This window comes from Etheostoma spectabile, chromosome 15 (assembly GCF_008692095.1).
Source record: "Etheostoma spectabile isolate EspeVRDwgs_2016 chromosome 15, UIUC_Espe_1.0, whole genome shotgun sequence".
NCBI classification, from domain to species: Eukaryota; Metazoa; Chordata; class Actinopteri; order Perciformes; family Percidae; genus Etheostoma; species Etheostoma spectabile.
Genome location: NC_045747.1, coordinates 76,132 through 84,674, shown reverse-complemented (window position 1 = coordinate 84,674; position 8,543 = coordinate 76,132). Strand labels below are relative to the sequence as shown.

Here is an 8,543-nt window from a genome sequence, read left to right as displayed (position 1 = left end):
AAGGAATCTGATTTTAATCTTGGAGAAAATTGTGTATCTACAACTAAAGTCTTTTCTTGATGAGCAGGGTTTATCAAGGTTTTTCATCTGGATTTAAAACCCTACACAGCACGGAGTCAGCACTGTTGAAGGTCTGCAATGACATCCTCTGGCATGCGATTCCGGTAATAATGTAATCTTGGTCGTTGGACTACCCGCTGCCTTTGATACTGTAGACCACAGCATTTTAATCTCAAGGTTACAGCACAAGTAGGCCTCTGGGCGGTCCCGGGGGGTTTAGATCCTACCTGTCTGACAGAACATTTCATGTTCAAAGGCTGAGTTTGATCCATGCTGCTCCATTCATGTGGTGTTCCCCAGGGTTCAATTTAGGTACCCTTGCTTTTTTCATTGTATCTGCTGCCTTTTGGGTCTATTCTTAGAAAACTGGTATTTCTTTCCATTGTATGCAGACGACTGCCAGATTTATGTACTTCCTTAAAACGACATGACACCTGTTCTTATTACACCTCTTTTAGCATGTCTGAGGATATTAAAGCATGGATGGCCTTAAACTTTTTAAATTTTAATGAAAAGAAAACAGAGTGATAATGTTTGGACCTGGTGGCTCATATGAGATCCCCCCTACTGAGCTGGCCTCTAGCCTCATATCTTAAACCAACAGTATTAAATCTTGGTTTTAGATTGGACAGTGATTTTAAACTGGACAGCCAAATCAACGCCAGTCAAATTAAGTTTTTTTCATCTGAGAAGTTGGTAAAGGTGAAACCTTCCTTTCCAGGCAGCAGTTAGAAAGTAATCCATGCCTTCATTCTTTACGGCTGGATTACTGTAATTCCCTGTATTTTTGGACTCTAGTAAATCCCTACTCGCACGTCTGCAGCTAGTCCAGACGCTGCTGCAGCGGTTTTTGACGGAACCCGGAAGAGGAGACACATCACTCCCGTCCTGGCTTCACTTCACTGGCTGCTGTGCATTTAGAGTCCATTTTAAAATCCTCTTGATTACTTTTAAAGCTTTAACGGTCTTGCCCCGTCTTATTAATTCAGCTACTAACCGCTACACTCCCTCCCGGTCACTCGGTCGGCTGACCAGTTGCTCCTGGTCGTCCCCGGATCCAAGCGGAAGCTTAGAGGGACAGGGCCTTCTGTTTTGCTGCCTAGTTATGGAATGCCTTACCTTTGACCATTCGTCAGGCTTCCTCATACCGATTTTAAAACTCTTCTTAAACTCATTTCTACACTTTGGCTTTCAACCCAAACTAAGATTGATCGTTATCTTTTTTATATAGTGTTATTGGTAGATCTTCACCCCAGTTTATTATTTTTATGATTATTGTGATTGTTATTTTTATCTGTGTTTGCTGCCTTCATGTACAGCAACTTTGTTCAGCTACTGCTGATGTGAAGCGCTTATAAATAAAGTGATGATTGATGATGATGATGATGATGATTTTAGCGACCTGTCCCGCTGGATCTGTCCCCGGAAATGTCCGTTTTCACTGGGACTGAAAGACCTGAATTGGAATGAAAGAAAGAAAATACTGACAAAACGTGCCGATGGTCACACCCCAACACACGCAGGCTCCAGGCAGCAGCAGCCAACAGACCACGGTGCTCAGAGGTTTTAGAAGCCGTGTTTTACGACAGCTAAAATCACTGATTATTTACATGGAGTCTGGTGGGTTTAGCGAACGCATTTCGCGGACTTTTATGTTTTAAAAAGATCTTAAATCTTTAACAGAAAGGTCGACCTCCTTAGAAATCCTTCCATAATGTTGTCAGACTTAGAATATTAATCTGAGTCTGTCAGCAGCAAAACGAGCACTTTATGAACTGTAAATACAAACTGGACAATTGACCTATTAACTTACACTGTACTTGTTATGCCGACTGGAGCGATCTGGTTTAATATCAATGTCAAAGGAAAATATGTCCTCAATTGTTTTTATTGTATCTGATTCTCATGGAGAAACAAGCCTTGAGCAATAAAGCAAAAGCTGTCAGTAGTTCAGTAACATTACAACATTATGAATATTGAGACTTCTATCTTGAATATTAAGACTTTCTATCTTGAATATTAGGACTATTCGACTTTATCTGAAATATTAGGACTTCTATCTTGAAATATTAGGACTATTAGGACTTTCTATCTTGAAATATTAGGACTTTCTAGCTTGAAATATTAGGACTATTAGGACTTTCTATTTTGAAATATTAAGACTTTCTATCTTCAAATATTAGGTTTTTTATCTTGAATATTAGGACTTTCTATCTTGAAGTATTATTTTTTTATCTTGAATATTAGGACTTTCTATCTTTGAAACATTCCCCTCTGAGGTGGAGTGGAGTAGGAAGTAGCAGCAGGGTGGGTCTAGGATCAGCCTGGGGGGGTGGGGGAGTTAGCCCCTAATGAGAACAGTTTTAGGTCTAGGTGCTTGTTTTAAGTTTTACAAAAGTCCAAACATTACTTGTTTTTGGAGGTAAATACACTTTTGAGCTGAAATTGTCCCTGGGTTTTGTCTGAGAAATCTGGTCCCCTTACTTTTAATGGGCAAATGAAAGTTTTCTGATGTGAGAACTGTGTGAACAACCCAGAGTTTAAGGACTAGCTCAGGCCTGTAGTAGGGAATAACAGGCAGGCTTATTGTTCGGTGTGTAAAAAAAACATCAATGTCAACTGGATGGGAGCTAACGCATTTCGGTCGCATATGCAATCCACTAAACATAAAAATGGAATGCGTGCTCAGAGAGAGCAGTTAATTATCAGCTGTCTGTGCGGCTGCACCTCCACCACCACCGCGCAAATTAGTGCCACTTTAGCCAACGCTACGGCTCCAGCAACGTCTGACCTCCGGATGGCCATGGGCGCCACACCAACACTGCGCGCGGAGGCTCTGAACACTGCAGTTAAACACCACTCATTAACTCAAATGAAGGAATTTCAGAGCTGTTTAAAGAAATGTTTCCCGACTCTGACATAGCGAAGTAATTCACTGTGGTAAAAACAAACGGTTACTCATCGCGATTTTGATAGCACATCGTTCTTCAAAAACGCCATTGTGCTGGAACATCCTTCTCTCCATTGCACATTTATGTAGTTTGTTTTACTTTTATTTACCACGTGAAACAAATATGCAATATGTTGTTAATGATATGTTGTCTCTAAATTATTCATTCTGTATGTTATAAATGTCAAAATCTGTGTAAATAAAGAAAGGTCGCTGATTAACACTTGCAATTCAGGGTCGTGATGGTTTAAAAAAGATTCTGAAGGTAGTAAAAAAAGGTCTTAAAAAGTACTTGTTAACTAAAGGATTGCTGTACATACCCTGATTAAAGGACATGTGCTGATCAAAGATACCTCCCAATTCCTCCCAGTGGTGCTGGAGGCCAGGTGGGGCTGCGAGGCCAGGGTGATGCCATTCAGATTAACTATCTCTTTGGATAATGCATCACGGAGGTGCTTGGCCGCAGTGCAATAACTTCAGTTTTATCTGAGTTAACATTAGAAAATTACAGGTCATCCAGGTTTTAATATCCTGAAGGCACATTTGAAGTTTAGCTAACGATTTAGTTTCATCCGGCTTGATTGATAGATATATTGAGTATCATCTGCATAAAAATGAAGGTTTATGGAGTGGCTTCCTGATAATATTGCCTAAAGGAAGCATATATAAAGTGAACATGATTGGACAGAGCACATATCCTTGTGGGACTCCAATGAATAACTTTGGCGTGCACAGAGGATTCATCGTAGACATGAACAAACTGAGATCGATCTGATAATAGACTTAAACGCAGTTTAGAGCAGTCCCTTTAATGCCAATTAAATGTTCAATCTCTGTAATAAGATATGGGGTCAATGGTATCAAATGCAGCACTAAGATCTAATAACACAAGTAAAAGCGATAATCCTTTGTCTGATGCAATTAGGAGGTCATTAGTAATTTTCACAAGTGCTGTCTCTGTACTATGATGAACTCTAAATCCTGACTGAAAATCCTCAAAATAAGCTGTTGCTATGCAGAAAGTCACACAACTGTTTGGTGACTGCTTTCTCAAGAATCTTAGAGAGAAATGGAAGGTTGGATGTAGGTCAATAGTTGGCTAAAACATCTGGATCAAGGTTGGATATAGGTCTATAGTTGGCTTAAACATCTGGATCAAGGTTGGGCTTTTTCAGAAGAGGTTTTATTACAGCTACTTTAAAGTGCTGTGGTACATAGCCTGTTAATAAAGATAGATTCTAGTAGAGAAGTGTTGAGTAATGGTAAAACTTCTTTAAGTAGCCTAGTTGGGATGGGGTCTGAAAGGCAGGTTGATGGTTTAGATGAAGGAATAATTGAATTAAATTGATAAAGATCAAGTGAAGCAAAGCAGTCAAAACATATATCTGGTTTTACAGCTGTTTCTGAAGTTCCTAAGTTTAGAGATAAGTCAATGCCAGTTAAAGGCAGGTCTTGGTGAATTTAGCTTCTAATAGTTATAATTTTATCATTGAAGAACCTCATGAAGTTGTTACTACTAAGAGCTCTGGGAATACTTGGCTCAGTAGAGCTGTGACCTTCCGTTAGCCTGGCTACAGAGCTGAAAAGAAACCTGGGGTTGTTCCTATTTTCCTCTATTAACGACGAGTATTACGCTGCTCTGGCATTACGGAGGGCCTTCCTATACGTTTTAAGACTATCTTGCCAGATTAAACGAGAATTTTCCAATTTGGTGGAACGCCAAATCTTCTCAAGTTTCCGTGATATTTGCTTTAATTTGCGAGTTTCAGTGTTATACCATGGAGCTAACCGGCTTTGTTTTATTATCTTCTTTTTTAGATGTGTCCATTCAGAAACTTTCTTTTATTCAATGTATTGGCAGGTGGAATGACGGAAGTGGGCCGGGAGACCAGGGTGCTGCAAGAGAGCTGCAAGCAGCCAGTGTGAGCGTAGTTCTGAAGATACTGCCCAGCTACACTGAGCCCATACTGCCTAGAAAGTGACAGAACACACAACACACAGAGTGGACACATGTGGTTATAGTACCATACACCAGACCTGTTGTTGGCGACTGTTGATTATGAAATGACCATGTTGGAGAAATCCTTCTAAAACTGACAACTGACTCCATGATGAATTAACACAGCGTTTATTCTGTGGTCACAGATGAACATGCGTTTCGGGCGTTTTAGTGCACGGACCTGATGGAAACGTGCTAGTACAGAGGTTCCCCAAAAAGGCACTTAACAATAGCGTGCTCAGGGTTATATTGGTTGCTCCTTGTGGGGCCTGGGTCAGCTATACTGTTGCTGGGGTTACATCCCTGCTCTGCCTCTTCCTTCTTGCCTGTCTATTATTTTCAGTTATCATTTACTTCGACAAGACAGCTATGTTCACCTCCCTTCTTGTCCTGTCTCCTGAGTTATCAGACCGTCCGACGAACTTTCAGTGTCCTTGGCCTCACCATCTCCTCTTCTGTGCTCACTGTAGCTATCGACTAAGATAGCCCTCCTGTTCTCTCCCCTTCCTAGCCGTACCCCAGCTGCAAAGCATAATGTATAATATATCACACACCACACACTCTTATTTAGTCTTTGGTTAATTCAGCATATACTTTAAGCCATCTTTTACGTGGCCGTTCCTGAGTGGCCCTGGTTCATCACCACCTCAGTCCATGTATTATTTTCCCGCCAACCATAATAACAATTAAATAATAGCATCGTTGTCAAATGTACAGTTGAGGGTACATAAAGTTCCGTATCTGTCTCTCCAGGTGTTTCTTAAGTGTCCATCTATGATACGACCCGTGCCACGACACCTGATTCCCGTTAAGGAAGCAGGCTAAGTTTGAGACAGGAGGACATCATGGCAGGATAGTCAACCAGGATGACGCAACTGGTGGCAGGTGGAGTACAAAAAACAATGTGTAACATTCTTACTTTTTGTTGTGTTCTGTGGTTTCTAATGTAATTGCCCTGTGTGGTGTGTTTGATCAGGGCCGTCATGTGGAGGGGTGGTAGCACGGTGCTGATACCCATCAGATTGCTGGAGGAGAAGAGGAAAGCGTTTGTTCAAGAGAGACGTGAAACTGTCGCCAGCAGTGTAACTGAAGAAAGAAAAAGAAAAATATTGTTGACAATTTCAACAAAGTGTAGTTGTGTTTTCCATCCTCGTGGGGTGGGGTGAGGGGGTCTTTGCTGTCTTACACGCCAATCTGGTGGTGCAATGAAATGTCTGGCAAATAAATGTACATATAGTAAAAGTACGTCATTGATGCGGGGGCGAATTTGGGCTACATTCTGCACACTATCACTCCAGTTGATGACCTAATCTCTGTCCACATTAACACGATTGGCATCAATATAGGTATATCACATGACCATTTATCATACACTGGGCATGCGTGTGCTGGTGGTAAATCAGAACGTTTTGTCTGATGTTACTCTGTGATTGGAAATCACACCAACACGAGCTGGCTGCCGCGTCAGCTGATTGGACAAACGTGTCACGGAGCCGAGCATGTGCAGGCCGGCCCCTCCGACGGACAACGGCAAGAAACACACCGACCCGCCATAGAGGGAGGAGTCCACAACCTAGCGCCTCGACTGTTTGACGGCCAATTATTGCGTGGTGTATCAGGGCCTTAGTTCGGCATTTAATGATAAGACTGACTGTGAGAACTTTGTGGCCTAACCCTACCAGAGCTTACAAGCAACTCAGACGCCTCTTCGAACCAAATTGGTTGCTCGCATTGTTTCCAAATTTTAGGGGCTTTGAACATGTGAAATGTGGCGTAAAAGTAGCTAATATGGTTTTATAAACCAAAACTGTAGTAGGTGTAAATGTGGCCTTAATAAACCAAAGGTTTAAAATTTTCAAAATTGTAGTTATAGCCACAGAATAAATTATAATGTCTTAAATAGCCTGTCAACTTGAAGGAATATCAAAGTGATAGTAGGCTAGGAGAAGATTACAAGGCAAAGCGCATAGATGTGAGAGTCATGTTTTCCACCACAGCCTTGAAGGGGATAACTAGAATGAGAGTCCAGTAACGTCCGTCTTCTCTGGTTGCCGGTATAAACTTCTCGCAAATAAGTCAAAATCGTTTGGCACCAATCCGCGATAATGTTGTAAATGATGATTCATCAGGCTGATCTGACTTCAGTTTTAAGGTGTTATGACCATGGTTGATCGTTGTTATGTTTTATATAGCGCTTAGTGGTCCCCGATACTGTATCTGAAGTCTCGGTTTATTAGACCGTAGTGGTCACTAATATGTATTCTGAAAGTCTCTTTTATATAGACGCTTAGTGGTTCGGCCTAATACTGTATCTGAAGTCTCTTTTATATAGACCTATAGTGGTCCCTAATACTGTAGCTGAGATCTCTCTTATATAGACTGCTAGTGGTCCGTGGTGGGGGGGGTGGGAAAATTTGTACTTACTGTACCGAGTCTGGGGTGGAGCTGGGGTGTGGCCTATCAACTGCCACTTTGCTTGTTTGAACGCAGATGTCTCTCTCTCATGGGGGGTTAAATTCTCTGGGCGGGTCAAAGACGGTAGAAAGGGGAGTAACATTTCCCTTATGACCTCACAAGGGGAAGATTACAACGGCCCTATCGGAGCTTTCATTGATTGGAAAGGCAGGTAGAAGGATAGCCCAGGGGCTCGGTTTTACACCTTCAACCATTTCTAGCCCCTGTGGGGAGCGCATAGGCAGTGCTGGGGAATCTATATTAATGCTAAACAAAACTATTAATGTGAGAACTCTTCATGCATGGACGCTTTAACTAATGCTATTCTTCATTCATGTGACATGGTAATCTTTGACTGGTGTCGGAGGGAACAAAGAAGAAGAAAATGATAGTATGTAACCACCAAAAAGCAGGTAACAAAGCCAACTGATGGTTTTGTTTGTATGCGTCCTTGGTGTGTAAATTATGTTCATACTATTTAATTCTACCTGTAAAACAGTGTGAGTAAATCTTCTTTGTTCCCCTTTTTTTCTAACTTTCTTTCACATGGTCTTTCCTCTACCCTACATTCGTGCCACTTGAACCTTCCCTCTCTTTCTTCTTTTCTCAGAGTTCGACAGGACACGAGATATTGCTTTACGAGGAGGTGGCCTAAGGTCCCACCTTTCAAAGGAGGAAACTCTGATTTTGATTGGGCCCAGGGTTTTGGCGGCGGAGACTGAAGAAACACGTGTTCATGGGACCCACTACGTCTTTGGGCACCCACCAGTTCCTGTATTTTATGCTCGTTGTTACGAATGTGTCGGGGTGTTCTACGTGACATCGGAGCTCGTATTGTGTTTCCATCGGCTCCTCTCTCTCACAGCGTCTGTGTCATCGACTGTATAGAGTCGCGTGTTTTGGTAGAAGCCGACCTGTCCCCGGCTGGATCTGTCCCCGGAAATGTCCCCGGTTTTCACTGGGACTGAAAGACCTGAAATTGGAATGAAAGAAAGAAAATACTGACAAAACGTAGCCGATGGTCACACACCCAACACACGCAGGCTCCAGGCAGCCAGAGCCAGCGGTGCTCAGAGAGGT

General features: G+C 42.1%; 1 protein-coding gene and 1 long non-coding RNA gene across 2 annotated transcripts in view; one reads left to right on the top strand and one right to left on the bottom strand.

Annotated features, from left to right (window-relative positions):
- LOC116703639 (MAGUK p55 subfamily member 2) overlaps positions 1-8,543 on the top strand; it is a 99,225-nt gene that overhangs the window by 34,420 nt on the left and 56,262 nt on the right. The window lies entirely within an intron of this gene.
- LOC116703645 (uncharacterized) overlaps positions 1-8,543 on the bottom strand; it is a 21,026-nt gene that overhangs the window by 8,189 nt on the left and 4,294 nt on the right. The window contains exons 2-3 of the long non-coding RNA XR_004335477.1: positions 959-966; positions 876-877 (exon numbers count right to left, since the gene is read on the bottom strand). This is a non-coding gene — a long non-coding RNA (uncharacterized LOC116703645). The remainder of the gene's footprint in view (positions 1-875; positions 878-958; positions 967-8,543) is intronic.